Source organism: Ambystoma mexicanum, chromosome 13 (genome assembly GCF_040938575.1).
Source record: "Ambystoma mexicanum isolate Mex_15411 chromosome 13, UKY_AmexF1_1, whole genome shotgun sequence".
NCBI lineage: Eukaryota > Metazoa > Chordata > Amphibia > Caudata > Ambystomatidae > Ambystoma > Ambystoma mexicanum.
The window spans coordinates 721,675,318-721,696,349 of record NC_090938.1 but is presented as its reverse complement, the minus strand read 5'-3'; the positions used below and the strand labels follow the sequence as shown (position 1 = coordinate 721,696,349).

The 21,032-nt window shown below is 46.7% G+C and overlaps 1 protein-coding gene across 1 annotated transcript in view; it reads left to right on the top strand.

Annotated features, from left to right (window-relative positions):
• Positions 1-21,032, top strand: part of LOC138520509 (E3 ubiquitin-protein ligase TRIM17-like) — a 219,552-nt gene that overhangs the window by 47,497 nt on the left and 151,023 nt on the right. The gene's annotated exons all lie outside the window — the stretch shown is intronic.

Genomic DNA, 21,032 nt, shown 5'->3' with positions numbered 1-21,032 from the left:
CAGGAACCTACAGCAAGCCAAAGAAACACAGAAAAGAAACGCTGATGGCCATCGACGAAAAGCCCCAGATTATCAAGTGGGAGACTCGGTCTGGCTGGCAACTAGACACATTGCGTTAAAGGGTCCCAAGAAATTTCAGCCTAGATACATCGGCCCATATACAATAGAAATGGTAATTAATCCAGCAGCCATGAGACTGGCGTTACCTCAACATATGCGTATACATCCCGTATTTCACGTGTCACTATTGAAACCAGCACACCCAGGAACCCGAACTTCCACACCTCCTGCACCCATACAAGTATGTGAAGAAGCACCAGAATATGTATAAGTAAAGAACATATTAGATTCCAAACAAGTACGAAAGACACTGTATTATTTGATTGACTGGAAGGGGTACGGACCCCAGGAAAGATCATGGGAACCCAGCACGCACGTGCATGCCCCCCGATTGGTGCGGAAATTCCATCCGGACCATCCTGAGAAACCAAAGCCCTCATACACACCATTGGGAGGGGTCTTGAGGAGGAAGACTGTCATGGGTATCAGGCAGGTAGTTGGGGCAAGCTAGGTGGAGGCTTGGCAGGCCTGGCATAGGCACACAAAGAACCCATAACAAATCCCTCCTTCCTAGTGTTTGTAGTAACTTCCTGGTTACCACTTCCTGTTGCCAAACAGGAAGTGCATGATAACTCATGAGCTCTCTAGTGTTTGGGTGTGGCCGGCTATATAAGACCACCCAAGATTCTTCCAGTGCTTCGTGTTGCTTACTGTGAGCTGTATCAGCAGCACACTTGCTGTGCTCTGGATCAGCCAGCTTCTGCTTACCTGCTCCGGATCATCCTACTTCTGCTTACCAGCTCTGGATCATTCAGCTTCAGCTTACCTGGTTCTTACTCCACGCCGCAGCTATCTCCAGTCAAGAGGGGACTTCTACACCGGCACCTGTAAGAACAAAGAAGAACAGCGTTAACAAGCGCACATCAGTAACGCTGTGCATACTCACCGGATCGTCCAACGACGCTGGAATCCAGGTTAGTTGCACGAGCACACAAACCCCTGTAAGAAAGAAGAGACATTATTCATTGCGCTCACTCCAATAACGCGGACACTTATTTCACTGCGCTCTCTCTCTCTCTACGCGGTGCATACTTACCAAAAGCCTCTGTGCAAGTCTCCAGTAGCACTGAATCCGGACTCGAGGCGCTAATACCACATAATTGCTCCTGCAAGGGAAAGGGAGAGACATTACCAGGCGTGCTCGAATTGAAGGCGCTGCGCAAACCTACCAGCAGCTAGCTTCTACACGCAGCGCTACTCACCCACAAAAATACCGGCAAACAAAGACAATACGGACAATTTTGGACACTCAACATTCTCCACGCAACGTTCACTTGTGGGAAGGACTTTCTAGCCAGTGAAGAAACTGGCGCCTTGAACTCTCGGCCTTTCTGTCAAGGCATAAAACAGCATTTGGCATCTGAACTCAGCCTACAGACATTGGCACCAATCACATGAGTGAATCGCGCCCCTGCAAATGCAGGATGGAGTCCACACCCTATTAAAGATCAAGTTAAGCCCATAGGGGGACATCACAGCACACAGTAAAGAGAAGGGAAGGGCCCAGGGGAATCGGGTGAATTCAGGTCTGAGTGTACACCTTGTATTTGATAGGTATTCCTCCGGGTGGAACAGGGGAAGTGAAGACTCGGGGTCAAGGGAGGCTCGTCCATCGCTCCTGCAGCGACACATGTGAGTGTGATAGTTTTATCCATTTGGTTCACTCTCCTGCCAAATATACAACTGCCTAACATTTGCTTCAGGGTCCCAAATCCTCTTCTTCCAGTTCCTCAGCTCACCGCATTGCTTTCCCGGACCTCTAACAGCTCCCGGGCAACCAGGAACCTGTTTGCTTCCTTCTTGGAGTTACCAGCGGTTCCCGGGCAGCTGTATCTCTTCTGGAGGCTCTGATAGCGTGTGGGCGTCCAGCAGAGTATGCAGCAGCTCTCCAGGCTGATACCTTTCCCCGGCTGGGCATTCTCTCTCTTCCATGCTTTGCCGAGCCCTGGCGGGTATAGAGGATTCAGAGGGAAGCCACCCGAGTAGTTCTCTTGTAACAGACCACACTCAGGTTCTATCTTTCCTCTGGTTCGGGCTTCCACTGAAGCTCACGTCAACTGCTCCAGTGCACGGCTGATCTCTCTCTCTTACGTGTCCCAGCTGTGCCTGAGCTTGAGCTTGAACTCCCTTCAAACTCCTGCGTGGGATTCATGTACTGCTTTGGGCCAATCACTGGCATTAGGAAGCTGGACCGCTTGCTCTGCTTTTTGCGAGTGATCCTTGGACTCCCGGTCATCATCTTCGTAACAGTACCAGTCTTAAAGCTATATTCATGATATTTTGTACTTTTTGTGTTTTCAGTGTTGTTGTGTAGGTTAGGTGAACTGATTTGACAACAAAATACATTAGCTCTTGTGAAGGGTCAGAAATGAAAGCCGGACACAAAGTTATCATGTTTTTGGTTAAAGACTTTTACTAACTTAATGTCATGCATCCCTTCTATTTACGGCATTGGGACCGATGGAAGCATGGCCGCTATAGGATTGTCCCGTTACGCTGTTAGCGCAACGCTAGGCTGCGGTCTAGTCTTTTTCAACATGGCCACCGCCGGGGATATCAGTGTTTCCTCCCAGACGGCGACCGCGTTGCAACTGTGCTCGTCCTTCTGCTGTGTTGTGGCGCTCCCAGTGATTTCTCTTGGCTCTGTTGAGCCCCGCTATCCTGCCTTGGCCCCCTGGCCTTCTCTTCAGGTAATTTCTCCCTGTTTCCTCTTGCTGGTTCTCCCTAGCTCATCGAGCTGCTCCGCTCCGTACCTTAGATCCTTTCCCTCTTTTTGACACTAGGCATCCTTTTTGGGTGCTCTCTTGGCTCTCTACTTCCTCTCTCCTTCATCCCTGGCATCCTCACAGAGCATACAACTGCCCCCTACATTTTGCCTTACCTGGATACTTTGGAACTCCTTAACCAGCTTCCTGCTGACATCGTCACTTACCTTTGTCCTATTGGATACTCTGGAGTACTTCATCATCTCCCTGCCGGCATCAGTATCACTACGCTCCGCCCTTCAAAGACATTATCAGGGTTTGTTGCCTACCTGGTTTTATCCCCGTTGGCTGCTGTGGATCCGGGGCCACTGGTTTCCGGAATTATCCGACAACCATTGTGGCGTCGTTTCGCGGTAGACCATACCTTCTAAAAAAGAAATCCTCCATCAAGTATAGAAAGAAGAAGTTGACTAAGGCTCCATCTTCAGGTGAGGAGGAGGGGGAGGAGACTGAATTGGAAAGTGATATTGATATTACTGACAGGATAGATATTATTGACAGATTGCAACGCCCAACTCATCCCGAAATGGCAGTTCAGTCCCTCAATCTTGAAGTACGGAACTTAAGCAAAGAAGTGCAGAATCTCAAAGTGGAGAATAATGTACTCCGTCAATTGGTGGCCAACAGAGAACCGCATAGTCCGGACCTCCCTTCTATTCCCCTGTATTCAGGTAAATTTGACGGTACGCCCAAACTACTCAAAATAATTCATTGAGGCTTGTAATGTGCACTTTGCCTTCCGTCCCACCGCTTTCTCCACTGATCTTAGTAAAGTTGGCTTTGTGATATCCAATATGACTGGTAATGCTCTGGCCTGGGCCAATCCCTTAGTAACCACGGATGATCCAGTCTTACGGGATTGGGGGGCCTTCCTTACAAAACTCAAACAGACCTTTGAAAGGCCAGAAATCAAATACATGGCTTGTGAGGAGTTACTTTAGGTTCACCAACGTCAGATGGACCTCTTGTCCTATAATACAAAGTACAAACGATTAGCAACAGAATCGAGTTGGCCCGAACATGCCCAATTCACCATTTTTCGTCGAGGACTCAAGGAGGAACGAAAAGATGAACTGGCAAGAGTTCCTCGACCATCCTCATTCTCAGAACTATTATCAGTTACGCTGCAGATTGAGCACCAGATCAATGAACAGAGACAAGAGAAGAAGAAGAGAAGAGGAACCTTTGGATTTCCTGCCCCCTCGCCGACTCCCTCACCTTCTTCTGAAGCTATTAATAAGGAAGAGCCCATGCAGATTGGATCCATGAGATCTCCATTCACTCCTGAAGAAAGGAAGAAGCGCTGAGATGCTGGACTTTGCATGTACTGCGGGTCCTCTTCCCATCTGCTTTGTAACTGTCCAGAAGTCCCACCAAGGCGTTCGGGAAATGGACCGCCTCGAACCTAGGTGGGACCACGGTTCGAGGCGTTACAGAAAGTCCCTATGTACCCTTTCAATAGCTCCTACACGTCAGACAGAGGATACGCGCCTGATGGTGGTAACCCTGCATTTGTCCTGGAGGGCTCAATCAGTGGAGACTTTGGCCCTTATTGATTTATTGATTGCGGCGCTGCGGGCAACTTCGTGGACACCCTGTGGGCAGAAAAGATGGGAATACGTTGTGTTCAAAACAAAGAACATTTTAAGGTAGAAGGAGTAGACGGAACCCCTCTATGCTCGGGACCTATTACTCATTCCACTGAACAGATTCTGGTTACCATCCAACACCATAAGGAGGAGATATCCTTTGATATCATTCGGGCAGCCCATTTTCACATCATCTTGGGCATAGCTTGGCTTTGCCGTCACAATCCCACCATAGACTGGTCTAAGAACACACTCAGCTTCCTCTCACCTTAATGGCAACAGTCTTGCTTAGTGTCTCATCGCTACCAACCAGCTATCTTGCAGTCGGCGGAAATGTAACCTCGAACAATCCATTTGATACCACCTCAATTCCAAGTGTACAACAAGGTCTTCTTGGAAAAGGTAGAATATGACCTGCCTCCTCATCGTCCCGAAGACTGCGCCATAGATTTAGTCCCAGAAGCCTTGGTGCTGTTTGGTAGGATGTTCTCCTTATCCCTAAGGGAGAAAGAGGTACTTTGAGAATATCTAGATGCCAATCTAAAAAATGGCTTGATACAACCATCAAAATCTCCCGCAGGTGCCCCCCTGTTCTTTATCACAAAAAGGGATTCCACAGAACTCTGACCTTGTATCGATTATCGGGGGCTCAACAAGGTCATTTTTCGGGCCACTCATCTCCGACATTCTTGAGGCCATAAAAGGAGCAGCAGTGTTCACCAAGTTAGACCTCTGGAATGCTTACCATCTCTTACGCATCAGAGCCGAAGACAAATGGAAAACTGCCTTAGGACTCCCTATGGCCTGTACGAATATAGAGTCATGCCCTTTGGACTTGTTAATGCCCGGCGGTGTTTCAGAGATTCATGGACCGAACTTTTTCCGATTTGCTGTTTCGTTCCGTGATCATTTACCTAGACGACATCCTGGTCTTTTCAAAAACCCCGCAAGAACACTCCACTCACCTCCATGAAGTCCTTCATCGTCTTCAAGAAAATCATCTATTAGGCAAATCCATTAAGTGTGAGTTTCAAGCATCCTCAGTCCCCTATCTGGAATTCATCTTCTCCCAAGAGGGGATACGAATGGATCGGAGGAAGAGCTCTGCCATCCTGGAATGGCTGTCTCCTTCGTCAGTAAAGGAGGTCCAGAGGTTTTTAGGATTCACTAATTTCTACCGTAAGTTCATCAAGAACTTTTCGTCTACGGTAGTTCCCATCACGACTCTACTAAAAAAGGAAAACCAACCCTTTTCGTGGTCACCCGAGGCGGAGGCTGCCTTTCAGGACTTGAAGAAGAGATTCAGCTCAGCCCCTATTCTTGTCCAGCCGGATCAATCCAAGAAATTTATCTTGCAAGCAGAGGCATCCGCCAATGCGGTGGGAGCGGTTCTTCTTCAAGAAAATGAAGGGATGGAACATCCCATTGCTTATCTCTCTAAAACCCTCACAGTCAGCCAGAAGAACTATTCGGTGATTGAGCGAGAGCTTCTGGCCATCAAACTTGCCTGTGAGGAATGGAGGCATCTCTTGCAGGAAGGAGCAAGTCCCTTTACTATCAGGACACATCACAAAAACCTCAAAGCGTTACAAAATATGGAATGTGCCAATTCTCGTCAGGCTAGGTGGGCTCACTTCTTCGCTCAGTATGATTTTGAGATCACCTACTTTCCGGGCAGCCAAGATGTGGTAGCTGATGCACTCTCTCGCCGATATGCTTCCGAAGGCCATCCGTCACATTACATGGAAAAACTCTTTTCCGACAGAGTGTTTATCGCCTCCACTGCTTCCTTCCTCTCCCAAGTCAAGACTGCCACCACACTTGTTCCTCTCCCCGTCTTCTCTTCGCCACGGATCCAGGTGGAAATAAAGGAAGGATTATGTTTTGTGAACAAAAGACTGTATGTGCCTCAACCAGTTTTACAGCGCAAGGTTATGTCTTGGTGTCACGATCACTGTACTGCAGGACATCGGGGCAGTAAGAACACAGAAGAACTTGTCAGGAGGTCGTTCTTTTGGCCAGAAATGTCTTCTGACATAAAGAAGTATGTTCAAACCTGTGCTCAATGTGCCAGAAGTAAACATCACTTCCAAAAGCCTATCGGTCTTCTAGAACAGATCCCTTTACCAGAAAGCCTGTGGGAACAAATCTCCACCGACTTTATTGTAGACCTGCCGGTCTCCCGCGGCCACACGTGCATCATGGCTACCGTGGATTTGCTTACCAAGTTGTCACATTTCTCTACATTCCCGGGATTACCTTCTGCCTCACAGATGGCAGATGTGTTCGTTCGAGACAAATTTCGCTGACACGGTTTACCTACCAAGATAATTTCTGACCGTGGAAGTCAATTCACCTCGAAATTTTGGACAGCTCTATGCCAATGAGCACTATACATCAATGTGTTTCAAGGCGCATCAAGACGGGGGAAGGCATGAGGATGAACGTATCAAACAAAAACAAAACGCTCTTAAAAGGTCTTGAAACATTCAGAATGTGCAAGTGCTATAGCCTGAGAGATGGGGAGAGGGGGAGGAGGGGAAGTGCAGGAAGGGGGTACGAGGGAAGAAAACAAACAAAATCATTCTGACTAGGTCATGTGACGATTTGGAATGTTCAAATGCTGAACATGAAAAAGGAAGAAAGGGTGAGGAAGGGAAGGGCAGGAGGGGAAGAAGGTGAGAGGTATATTGTGTGACAAACACCTAGATACAAATTTACTTGAAAGGGGGCAAAGGCCTAGGTTTCAACACACAGCAGAAAAAGAAAACACCAAGAAGAAATAAAACAAACAAAAGCTTTCTGACTAGGTCGTGCGACGATTTGGAACATGCAAGTGCTGAACATGAAAAAGGGGGTGAGGGAGAGGAAGCAAAGTGCAGGAGTGGAAGAAGGTGAGAGGTATATTAAGTGAAAAACATGTAGCTACAAATTTCCTGGAAAGGGGCAAAAGGCCTAGGTTTCAACACACAGCAGAAACAGAAAACACCAAGGAGACAGAAAACAAACGAAAGAATTCTAACTAAGTCGTGAGACGATTTAGAATGTGCAAGTGTTGAACATGAAATCAGGGGGGAGGAAGAGAAGTGCAGGAAGGGATGAAGGTGAGAGGTACGTTAAGTGCAAAACACCTAGATACGAATTTCCTGCAAAGAGGGGGAAAAGGCCTAGGTTTCAACATACAGTAGAAAAAGAACACCTAGGTACAAATTTCCTGCAAAGAGGGAAAAGGTCTAGGTTCCCCTTACAATTCCTTAATTCTTTTCTTGGCCCACAATTATCCTGTTAGGTAAAAGTTTATTTAGCCTTATCAGTCTATCTTGAACACAAGTTTCGTCTTGGTTCAAATTACTGTCACTTCCAACTGCCTGATGTACTCTCCTGCCTGGACTTTGCTTTATACTTCCAGATGCTTGGTATTCTCTCCTGCCAGCACGTCTCTTATGTATTTCCAAGTGCCTGGTATATCCTAGCCAGGACTTCTCTCTCGTGCTCCACAGTTTCTCTTTACTTTCACAATTACATTTACTACCGTCTTTGGCTTGGTATATCAGTTTTAGACTCACCCCCACATCTGCAATCCATATGCTCATATGTTATTTGGGTTTGAGTTGGCTTTCTGCCCTTTCACTTTCAAACACAGTTCTGCTTCTTTTGCCTCTGTAACTTTACAACATTGTTTGTTGTTGCCGCAGTCTCTGAAACGCACCAGGATCCCCACCTGGTCTGAGCCAACTCACTGGTTCTTCACAGCATCTTCGGTCCCTTTCGCGCTTACACATCATTCCTCTGCTGCTTGCTTCACACTCCTGGTAACTCTTTTTCTACAGCATTCCCAGCAGCTCTGCTTCTGCATGCCTGCTTCTGTTCAGGTTCTGGTAGGTATTTGCAAAACCCTTCCCCGCCTTTATGGGGTATTGATACTCAGTTCCCCTGACTTCCTCATGTATGACTGTCAGAAGTACTGGGGCGAAGAAGAGGCAACTAGGAGCAGTAAGGACTAGGTACTTTTACCACTCTGGTACTGGGAGGGAGGAAGAGGCCTGTTGAGAGTAGTAATGGTCAGGCATGTCCCTTTAATGATGGTCAGGCAAGGCAGGTTGTAAAACCCCACCTGCAGCATGCTAGAAGGAAGGCTGCAGATGTATAAAAGGCCCATTCTAGGTGTAGGAAGCGGTGGAGCAGGAGAGGGTGAACAAGAGAAGCCTTGGCGTCGAAAGAGCAGTATGGATAGGCCTGAGAATGCATCTGGGAGCTGAGTGTATGCAGCACGTTAACGGTTCACGGGAGTGCAGGACAGCGTGCTGGAGCTCTGCGGAACCGGGCCTGGAGGCTGCCCCTTATTCGTGGTGTTTGCAGTGCTCGTTCTCCTGGGGTCAGAAGCTGACCCAGGAGTGCCTAAGAGGCAGAAGAAGAGGTCCTGAAGTATGAACAATCACGTTTTTGAAGGTTTCTGAGTGAAATCCTCGTTAACTGTTGAACAAGTGAGCTTACTTTGTATCGGAGTGGTCAGGTGGAAGTAAAGACACGTTTTCGAAAGTCTCAGAGTGCTGGGCCCGTTACAAAGATAACTTTCACTAACCTCTAATAAGGAAATCAAATTAATACAACCTTTTCTAATTGCTACAGATATTTTCAAGTGCTGGGCACTTTATAAAAGCGCCCATGCAAAGACTTATAACATCAAAATGGAATGAATGAAACTTTTTCTAATTGCTATGAACATTTATGAGTGCCGTACACGTTATTCAAAGCACATCCAAGTGATATATACCAACAAGACAAGTTGAATGGAGATCTGTAACATGTATAAATCCAGAATCAAATGAAAACTTTATCAAACATCTGTTTGGTGAATGCCACTTCAGATCCAAGCACCACTTGTAGGTATGGAACTTACAAATTAACTTTAAATAGAAGTTTAATAATAACTGGAAAATACATGTGAATGATTCAGCTACACTTTGGCTTCAGAGTGAATGGAACTTTGAAGATGCACTTCTATAAATGATTGAACTACACCTTTTCACTAAAGAATTTTTTGTGTCAAGACCAATCACATCCAGAGGGGGTACAAGTGTGGCACAGACTTTTAAGAAAGCTTGATAACATCCTTACATATTGGAAGCTAATCTTGGGGAAGGGAACACTGAAGTTTACCTTACTTTTTTGGTTTGAACTATATTTTGAAACTGGCGGAAGGGAACCCCAGACACTTGTGAACTTTATATTCAAACTTATCACGATACTTTTATTCAAACTGCTTTATACTTGGGGAAGTGAGCTGAAAGAAAGCTGTGAGCTAGAGAGAGCTCAGAAATTTATGTTGAACACTGTTTTATTGGTTGTTGGCATCCCTACACATTGTATAGATTAGTTGTGAGGGCAAGTATAGGTTTTGGACACAGACAGATTCTTAAATTGAACTCTTGGACTTTGACTTTCCTTAGTTTTTGTTTGGTAGGGAAATCCCACCATAGAATAGGGTAAAATAGGTGTGTTTCCATCCTGACTTTTAAGTTAATACATTTTTTTGTTCATTCAGAATCTGTTGTCTGGGTCTTACTCCAAGATGCCTTCATATCAGTTCTTCTTGACGAGAAATCCGAACAAAAAAAGGCAGTAATATAAGATGATGCCTTTCATCAGCAATTAAGCTTGACAGGGGGTAATGCCTCGTTACCCCGGAAGTTCTGCTCTAGCGGAAGTCCCGCCCTAGCGGAACGCCTATTACTGAAGTAATGTAGTGGTGGTTAACCGGAACTTAAGCCCTAGTGGCTGTGTTATCCCAGATGTGACATCATGGGTACAACCTGTGAGGCCCCCACAAAGCCTGTAGTCCTGAGGGTACCCCCACCTGTGGTTACCTCGGAAGTCCAAACATGATGGGTGACATATTCCAGAACTGGCCTAGTGTGCTTCACCTGGAAGACTCACCTCTTTTAGGTTATGGTATGTGTGTTGACCTTTCTGCCCCAGATGTCCCCCCAAAGACCCGGAAGTGTGTCGCAGTTTTGATATTGCGCTGGGGCGCTCTGGAGATGATGTCGGTGCAGGGCCATCTTTAGAGGTGCGGCATGACGGGTGCATATATACAGAGGGTGTTTCAGAGGAAGGTACACACTGCTCCTGAAGCCCTGGGAAAACCTGCTTGCGCAGCGTCCGCGATACCCGGAATCATGAAGCACTACAGCTACTACTCTAAGAATAATCCAGGGGCCGATGATTTGAACACCATTCAAAAATACTACAGCCCTAAAAGTCTGTCAGCAGCAGCTACAGCCGCTGATGGGCAGCCTGATTACGCCGCTGCTATCGATAAGCTGTGTGAACGCTTTGATGTGATGACTTTTGATGGTATGTCACAGGCTGTTCCCCCTATCAAGGTTTCTGATGTATGCGGGGATGGTGTACATGCGGTTATAATGGATGCCGACTACACAGATGCAGACTACATAGATATGGATGAGTCTATGAAGATTCTAAAAGAGCCCCTGAATGAGGACCTCAGTGTTTTATATAATTCCTGAAGAAGACAAGTTGTTTATGGACCCTTTTAGCGCCTGTGAGATGGAAACTGCTGATTCTGAAATGTTCATCATGGTATGTAATAGTGTGTGTGTGTGTGTGTGTGTGTGTGTGTGTGTGTGTGTGTGTGTGTGTGTGTCTTTTGACGGCACCGAGAGACAGAGCTCTTCATTCAATACCGTCAGCTTTTACTGTGCTTGCTGTTAAAAAATGATCCAAAGTACAACTCAAGGTCGTAATATGTGTAAGAAATGTGCCTCTTTAAAACGCTTTGAAATTTCTGATGAACTATGACCCTTTTGGAGTCTCTAATGGTTCAGGCTTTTACAGCATGTATAGTGAAAATATGCTTGAAGCGTGACTATTACCGGTGGTGCTACGGGCATAAATGCGAAGACTCGCAACAGAATGCTCATGATTGCTTACTCCCGCATTATCATGCTAGAGCAATACGTCTGATTTGTTTCATGTAGAATTCATATAAAGTTTTTCAGATGCTTAACGGTGTGCATAAAGCCATGGGGATACGTGTACGTGCTAGTGTGGAGGGTCTTCTATCAAAAAACATTCCTAGAAATATACACATGTCGCAATCCAGAGAAAAAAATGTGATCTTTACAGTTGGCCAGGCCTGTGGTTTTTAGAAACCGAGTAGCCTGTTTAATGCAAAAAGACTTTTCTAACCTATACAGTTTTGGGTAGACCCATAAGGAGTGTACGGTACGCTGGAAGCTTTTTTAAAGAGAAAATTACAATAAGCCTGCTCTTTATATGTGTACCTTTGTTTCTAGGGTAGCGTTTCTGAAGGACAAGCCATGCGTCTGGAGCGTGACCTGAAGCCTGGACCTATGGGTGTGGAAAAACTGTTATATGCTATGCTGAAAGAGAGAATATCTGTAAATGCCACACATACATTGAAATATCTACTGGTACCTACACTCTGACACGAGAGGATTTGTAAAAGTGCGATGTATGGATGGATTTGTAAAAGGTGACATCTGTACCAGCAACAAGATGCCGTCTGTGGATGAATGCAGTCATGCATTCCAATACGATGTGGGATCTTTATACCTGTGCCCTAGAATTGTAATGCAGCAGCGCGTGGATGAGTGGTATGCAGGCTACTTCTGCATTAAAGGTTATGTTTTACAGGCCGCTGTTAGCGAGAATTCTCTCTTTAGGCTGAATTTCCTAACCTAGTGAGTCCCCCAGCAGCTTTGCTGGATTTCTGGAGTTTGTTTTTTTCTCCTGCCAAGAGTGAGACTCTTTTTCTCCCACTCTTGGACATGATTTGTGGTGTTCCTTTGACTGTTAATATGTTTTATGGGCTATGGGGTCCTTTACTCCATAGGGTCTCATGTGTTTTTACGATGTGTGTTACACAGCACCCTCCGTGCAGTAACAAAGGAGTGTCATAGTGACACCCCACCATAGACTCCATACCCTGGGACTGACTACTGTCTCCCAGGGCATGTAAAGTCACCATTGGCTCTACTATTTATTAACAGAAACCAGTACAAACCATCATATTGTGGACGTACTGGTCGGGGCAATTCGATTGCCCCAAGGTCTGTTAGTCGAGGGGGCACGTCTCCGTCCCCCCTGATCGAGTTTTGGCTGGTGGCAGTGGATACTACTTTTTATATATGACCGTGAATATTTCCCTATGGGATTTTCCCATTGTTCGAGGCTACCAACTTTAATAATTTAATTCTCATAGCCTCGAACATACCGCCGGTTCAATTAATTAATATTAATTCGCCGGTTGGTATTTTTTGCCAGGACTCGATTCTAAAATGGCATTTGTGACTCCAACCCAAGTCGAGCCCTTTGTTCCACTTTTTGGCGGGCTTCTCCACAGAAGCCTCCAAAGGTGGTGCCACTCTGTCTGGGTACCACAGGGGGTGCGGGAGGGGGTTTAGGCACCCTGGACTGAGTTACCTTGGTAACTCAAGTCGCACTCTTGTGTGATTGGCCCAAGTGTTGAGCCGGCCTGCTCACCACTTAGCATGTTTGATTGACAGCTAGGCATAAAAGCAGGGCTTTGGGGACTGGAACTTCAGAAGTCGCCACAGGACCTGAGAATCCGACGAGAGAGAAGCTGAGCCGGCCTACCACGACGACACCACCGGTGGAGCCCTGCGGAACCGACTCACCACTTCCCGACGACAGAGAAGATCTCCTGGCTGGAGAGGCTTCTTCCCCTGACTGGTGGGCACAACCAGTTTACCTTCTTCTCTTCGCACCCCAGACCGGTCTGTGGTCGAATTGCCCGTGCCAAGCACCCCGGCAACCGGATAGCCTCTCACCACTGGACCGCAAACTAAAGGACCGCTCCTTTTACCTGAGAAACTCTGCGGCTGGTTTCTTCCCTGGCAGTGCAACGGACTCCTGTCTTCCTCCTCGACGAGATCCTCGCTTCCCCCGGACGAAACAAAGACTTGCCTCCGCTGCCAGGAACAACTGCCCCCGCTGGAGTATTCTCACCACTTTAAGGTACCGTGTCCGCCAGGCCTCCCTTTCTAAAGATTGCTACAAGGTAATAATAACTCCTTAACCTTCTGGACTGGGCTGGCCGCCTTGGCCCTCTAATTGGTCTGTTTCTTTGGTACGACTCCTTTTTGAACCATTACAAGACTTTTGTGCACTGCAACCGTGTGACCTTGGACACATTTCGTTTTGATCCTCTTAAAGCGGATCCGACCTACTGACTCTGAATTCACTGTGTTACTTTGCCTTCCTCTCTTGTTGTGTTCATGAAAAAGTGTTGGGATCTGTTTCAATTTATTCTCTGCTTTTCTCTCCCCTGTTTAAACAAATCATTAGAGTGCCATCTATGTTAAGCGCTCACCGCTGTCTGAAAATAAGTGGGACTTTACTTAAGACTTGTCTATTATTCTTCTAAGGGAGTGTATATCTTTTAGTGACCGTGTTTTTGAATTGCTTACTATTAGAGCCTGTGTATTTTTCTAGATGTGGTTTTAAATAAATAATTATATCTCTTTTACACCAAGCCCTGGTCAGTGTTTACTTGTTCTATTTTGTTCTCTTGACCTATTGTGAATACTCTGTATACTGCTGTCATGCCTGCGCCATGGGCGCATACATTGGCGATCAATATGGACAAGTTGTTATTCATTTATCTGCAGAAAACTCTTGGACCAACCGCTATTCTCTTCTTGGACCTTATTTCCCATTTGCGAGACTTTGGTGCTTTTCTATTTTTTTCCAACAAACTACACTTACCACAATGCACTTGGCTATAACTATCTATTCCTGGCTATTCCTATTTTTCATCATCGGAACTACAATCCCCAGAAGCCCTAGGGATCGGCTCTGCTTCCACCAGCTCAGGAACAGAAAGGGAGGAGGCCAATTGTATGCAGGTGTGCTGATCCAGGTGCAAGCAATTAGCCTGCCTCTGTGCTGCCCTGGGCGGTATAAAAGCTGCTGCCTGCAAGAGCTCAGTCTCTTGCATTAAGAGTCCTTCCAGCACCTTTTTGCTTCGAGCTATGAATTTTGTATGCTGTTCCTACTTACTCCTGCTTTTGTTCCTGCTTTGTTCCAGTGCCCTGCCGGGCTCCCTGCCTAAGCCCAGCTCCTCTGGGTGTCCTGCCTTGCAGCCTGCTACACCCTGCTGCCTACAGCCCTAGCCTTTTGGGCTCCCTGCCGCAGCCCAGCTTCTCTGGGCGTCCAACCTTGCAACCTGCTACAACCTGCTGTCTACAGCCCTAGCCTTTTGGGCTCCCTGCCTCAGCCCTGCTCCTCTGGGCTTCCTGCCTTGCAGCCGATCACGCTCTGCTGCCTTCTACCTACAGCCCTTGTCCCCTGGGCTCCCTGCCTGCAGTTTGCTTCACTCCGTTCCAACAGCCCTGGTCCTCTGGGCTCCCTGCCTTTCACTCCGCTGCTGTCAGCCCTTGTCCTCTGAGCCGCCTGTCTCGCAGCTTACTACACTCCTCTGCCCTCAGCCCTTGTCTTTTGGGCGCCTTGCCTTGCAGCCTGCTTCACTCCGCTGCCTACAGCCCTTTTCCTCTGGGCTCCCTTTCTTACAGCCCTGCTCCTTTGGGCTTGCTCCTTGCTGTCCTGCTCCTCTGAGCTCTCTACCTTGCACCCTACAGTCCTCTGCAATCCACAACAGTTTACCTACATTTATTACTTTCAGTTATTGCAGCCCCCCTGTTTCCTGACTGTTGCACCCTTGCTTTCTTCCTTGTTTTTCAACCCTCAGTTCTTCATCCCTGTCCTATTCAGTTATACTGCTTTCCTTTCATTCCCTTCTGCTAGTTTGCTCACCGACTTCCTTTTTCCTGGATTTGTCTGTAATTGTCTTCTCTTGTATTATTGTAGACCCCTTTGTACAGAGTTTGTCTGTTGGTTTCCGGCAGGCAACCTCTGCCCCTTCCCTTGTCTCATTTCAGTATTACAGACACCCTCAGCTGTTGTTCCCAGCCATGAGCAAACAGCGTGGGCCTCTGTTATAGCAATCTGTGCAGAAGGCTGGAGTATTTCCTAAGGTCCGTGGAGCACTCTTTCCCACTTCTGCATACACCCCAAGAGGGAATCCAGTTTGTTTGTACCTTTATTCCCCTGCTACACTTGCCTACTCTTTGTTATCTTTTACTTTCTGCTGTGTGTGTATTTGTCTGTTCACCTTACTTCAGCACAACCACCCAAACTCTACCTGGGCGCCCTGTGCCACTCTTAACAGAGTGCCATCCGTGACAGAATGCAAGTGCCAAAAATGTCTTGTTCCATAGGCAGGAAAGGCACACACAGATCAAGGATGCTTTCCTTTCGGGTTAAAAAACATTTGCAAAAATCTATAGTTTCCCTAAAGACAGCAAACAAGAACCTTAGTCTAAAGAACAGTCTTGCCTTAGTAAACAAATATTTACAAGCACGGTACTACACTCACTGGCTTGCTGACCCTTCTTCCATGTATAACTATTATGACATTTGCGACTATGATCCGCAGTCCTTATCTGTTGAAGAGCTACATCAAGATAATGAATTCTTACAGATCTTGTTAGCCCAAACAGTAAAAAACACTCCTGCGTCTTCTGACAATTCTTCTAACACTGCTACAGCCAAGGATATAGCACTCATTGTGGGAGACTCTAAACCAGAGTACGCTGTTGCCAGAGTGATATGCTCAAGATCAGCTTGGCAAGCTCCCCAGACTGCTGGAAACCCTCATTTGACAGAACAAGGCATTAAGTATCCTGAGGTTAGTCCACCTGGTCCTGGGTACAAAAGACCAATACTGACCATCGGTTGTCTTAATACTTCCCCAGTATCTACTAACCATAATAACCTTAAGGTCAGTCTTCCTATTGCTACAGCCGAATTTTCTGCTACACCAGTTTCTGAAGCTTTAGATCAGGCTAATGGAACATACCTGCTTCAAGAACAACTCCTACGCCTTAAAAGACAGACTGAAGATCTCTATGATGACTTATTTACATAGTAAATGTTTAATGAAGGGGCACAATATTACAGACCTTCTGACACTATGTCCTACACCCGACATTCTGTCTTTAGAGATCGACATGATAAGGCCTGGAATTGCCACGCAGAAAAGGATACAGACTTATACCAAGCAGATGGAAGACCTAACTTTAGCATATGCATCCCTTCTAAAGTCTGACACAGCTCTTTCACTTTGCATCCACAGTAACTCAGGTTGTTGTACAGACAGTAAAGAATCCACTCCTTCGGTGGACCAAATCACTCACACTGCCATTACACCACAAGTCAAGTGTAATCTTCTGATTAGAGATCCTTCTGAGTCAAAGGATTGTTCCGCTCTTACCCTTGACTACAGTCCTTTACTCACACTTACAGCCTCTTCTGAAGTGATCAAATCAGAAATGTACTCTGCTTCTAAGGGTTTTTGTACACCAGACCGCGAGTCAGATTCTGAACAATACCCAGTACCTGTCTGGAATCCAGCCTTTCCATCAGTCAAAACCCCAGACCCATCTAGCAATCTGAGTACATCAGACTTTGAAGACCAGCCTTCAGAACGCCTACCCTAACCTGACCCCACATCTGTCATACTACCTGTTACTGTATCTGCTAGCCCAATCTCTGCTGCTCCTCCTGCTACTACTTCTAAATCTGCTACTGTTGCAACATCTCATATCACTCTTTCTGCAGTAGAAGCACCCCCTTCCTCTCTGCCTGCAAGGACAGTACCTGTTGCTAAGCCAGTTAACAGCTCTTCTTTTAAGACTACAGCTCCGGTTGTTCCTGCTGGTGCATCTGCAGCACTTAAACTACCAGACTCTACTCTACCAGTCTCAGGTGCGTCACTGCCCGCTGGTTCTCCTATGGCACCCACACATCCAGTTGCTACAGCATCGGAACTATCTACAGCCATTCATGATCTCCCTGCTGCTGTGGCTTCTGAACTTTCTACAAATCATGGAGAACCCGCTGCTTTGACTCCTGAGCTCTCTGCGGCTAATCTTGACTTTGCCATTGCTGCTTCTGACGCCTTGGAAAACCTTTCTAGAGTAACCAACTCAGCTGTATCTCTGGCTCCACCTTTCAACAATATACCGTTGCTGACTCTTAGGAAGACCACTTCTTTTAAGACAAAATTTGCCATGGAGCCTGCAGCAGACATTCACAGTTCCTCTGTTAGTGAACACACTGTTGGGTTTTGTGCTCCAAAGACTTTGTCTTTTCTGAATTCTACCTCAAAGGATCAGAACATTGGTACTGTCGCCGTCCTTCTAGACTCTCACCCTGCAACCTTAAACAGTTTTTGGTGCTTCATGATGTGCCTTTTTGGTATGAGACTCTTTCACGGTGTGACAGACATTCTTCTTGTTGATCGGTCTTCAGGGAGCCTGGAGAGGAGCCTGGAGAGGGGCCTGGAGAGGGGCATACTGTCATCCCTGCGCCATGGGCGCATACATTGGCGATCAATATGGACAAGTTGTTATTCATTTATCTGCAGAAAACTCTTGGATCAACCGCCATTCTCTTCTTGGACCTTATTTCCCATTTGCGAGACTTTGGTGCTTTTCTATTTTTTCCAACAAACTACACTTACCACAATGCACTTGGCTATAACTATCTATACCTGGCTATTCCTATTTTTCATCATCGGAACTACAATCCCCAGAAGCCCTAGGGATCGGCTCTGCTTCCACCAGCTCAGGAACAGAAAGGGAGGAGGCCGATTGTATGCAGCTGTGCTGATCTAGGTGCGAGCAATTAGCCTGCCTCTGTGCTGGGCTGGGCGGTATAAAAGCTGCTGCCTGCAAGAGCTCAGTCTCTTGCATTAAGAGTCCTTCCAGCACCTTTTTGCTTCGAGCTACGAATTTTGTATGCTGTTCCTACTTACTCCTGCTTTTGTTCCTGCTTTGTTCCAGTGCCCTGCCGGGCTCCCTGCCTAAGCCCAGCTCCTCTGGGTGTCCTGCCTTGCAGCCTGCTACACCCTGCTGCCTACAGCCCTAGCCTTTTGGGCTCCCTGCCGCAGCACAGCTTCTCTGGGCGTCCAACCTTGCAACCTGCTACACCCTGCTGCCTACAGCCCTAGCCTTTTGGGCTCCCTGCCTCAGCCCTGCTCCTCTGGGCTTCCTGCCTTGCAGCCGATCACGCTCCGCTGCCTTCTACCTACAGCCCTTGTCCTCTGGGCTCCTTGCCTGCAGTTTGCTTCACTCCGTTCCAACAGCCCTTGTCCTCTGGGCTCCCTGCCTTTCACTCCACTGCTGTCAGCCCTTGTCCTCTGAGCCCCCTGTCTCGTAGCTTGCTACACTCCTCTGCCCTCAGCCCTTGTCTTTTGGGCACCTTGCCTTGCAGCCTGCTTCACTCCGCTGCCTACAGCCCTTTTCCTCTGGGCTCCCTTTCTTACAGCCCTGCTCCTTTGGGCTTGCTCCTTGCTGTCCTGCTCCTCTGAGCTCTCTACCTTGCACCCTACAGTCCTCTGCAATCCACAACAGTTTACCTACATTTATTACTTTCAGTTATTGCAGCCCCCCTGTTTCCTGACTGTTGCACCCTTGCTTTCTTCCTTGTTTTTCAACCCTCAGTTCTTTATCCCTGTCCTATTCAGTTATACTGCTTTCCTTTCATTCCCTTCTGCTAGTTTTCTCACCGACTTCCTTTTTCCTGGATTTGTCTGTAATTGTCTTCTCTTGTATTATTGTAGACCCCTTTGTACAGAGTTTGTCTGTTGGTTTCCGGCAGGCAATCTCTGCCCCTTCCCTTGTCTCGTTTCAGTATTACAGACACCCTCAGCTGTTGTTCCCAGCCATGAGCAAACAGCATGGGCCCCTGTTAATGCAATCTGTGCCGAAGGCTGGAGTATTTCCTAAGGTCTGTGGAGCACTCTTTCCCACTTCTGCATACACCCCAAGAGGGAATCCAGTTTGTTTGTACCTTTATTCCCCTGCTACACTTGCCTACTCTTTGTTATCTTTTACTTTCTGCTGTGTGTGTATTTGTCTGTTCACCTTACTTCAGCACAACCACCCAAACTCTACCTGGGCGCCCTGTGCCACTCTTAACAGAGTGCCATCCGTGACAACTGCCTAACTCTTCTTGAGGGAAGTCTGACTGCTCAGCCACAGCTATCAAGTGAATCTGTGTGGTACAGACTGCTACTAAGTGGTTTACTGCCAAACACCTGTAGTCTTAAATCTTTTGCAGTGGTCCCAGAGGGAACTGCACAGGTTTCTGCCTAACACTGGTGTACAGCGGTGGGATTTGTATTGAGTATACACTTTAGAGTGCTTGTTGAACACTTTAGGACAACTAACCACAGAGCTTAGCACTAAAAAGCTGATTTTCTAACTATGTCTGCTATGGAGAGTTATACCCTATAATCATTGTCTGCCAAAACTGCTGATTGCTTGAAAGTATTGTGTAGACATAAGAATCTCTCTGAGAAGGGCAAGAAAATGGAATTTATAGAAAGATTGTTAGAAAACCAAAGTCTGGGTGGTACAGAGGAATCTACCCCCCCAGCAAGTGTAGAAAACAGTGATGGTATTGATCTAAATCAAAGTCTTGATAATGAGTCAGAAGAGGAAAGTGAACCTAATGAAGTTAGCCACTCTGAGTCTCTGTCTGCCTTACCTACTGTACCTACTGGGCCTATACCAGGTCCTACATGTAACCCTGCTTATTTTGAACTTGAACAAATGAAGCTTGAATTAGAGTACAAACGTTTTATTGCTCAATCTGAAAGAAACCAAGAGCTAGAATTCAGAAGAATGAATACCCAGACTGAGCAGAAGCAAGTTGAGTTAAGACTCAGAGAAATAGAGCTTAATCATGAATTAGAAATGAAAAAGTTGTCTGTGGAAAATGCTTCTCTCTCCTCTGGTTCCTCTAGGAGTTCCAGTCCCAAAAGACCCCGGATGCCTAAGGAATTAGTGGGTATGTATGAACCTAAGTTGGATGTATTGGATTGGTTAAAAATGTTTGAGTATAATCATGGGCTCCAGGACATCACAGGGAATGAGTTACTTCCCTGGTTGTTCTCTAGGCTTCCCCCTGTTGCAACTGATGTGGTGATGGAGTTGGGAGAGGTGGATAAGAAGGATTATGAATGTGTGAAGCTAGCTTTAATAGCTAGATTTGGGAAGGCCCCTTCCCAGTACCTTAAGAGGGTTGAGACCCTCAAAAAGCATGATGGTACCCCTTGGGCTACCTGGGTGAGTGAACGTTTGAAAAACCTAGAGGGATGGATTAAGGGTTACAAGGTGAACACTTATGAGGGAATGAGAACTCTTGTTATGTTGGAGTCAATTTATGATGCCTGCTCTCCTGAGCTCAGACAGCACTTGGCTGATTCAAAGGAATTAGATTCCATCAAGCTAGCTAAGGCTGCTGACTTGTAGGTTGCCAACAGGGCCACTCACAAGGATTCAGGGGTCACTCAGAAAAAGGATGAGGGAAAGCAGCCACCAAAAGGGAACCAAGAGATTTCTAATACCTCCCAACCCAAAGAGGGCCCCAAACAACAAAATAACCAGGGTAAGCCCCAGGGTAAACCACAACAGCCTAGTGT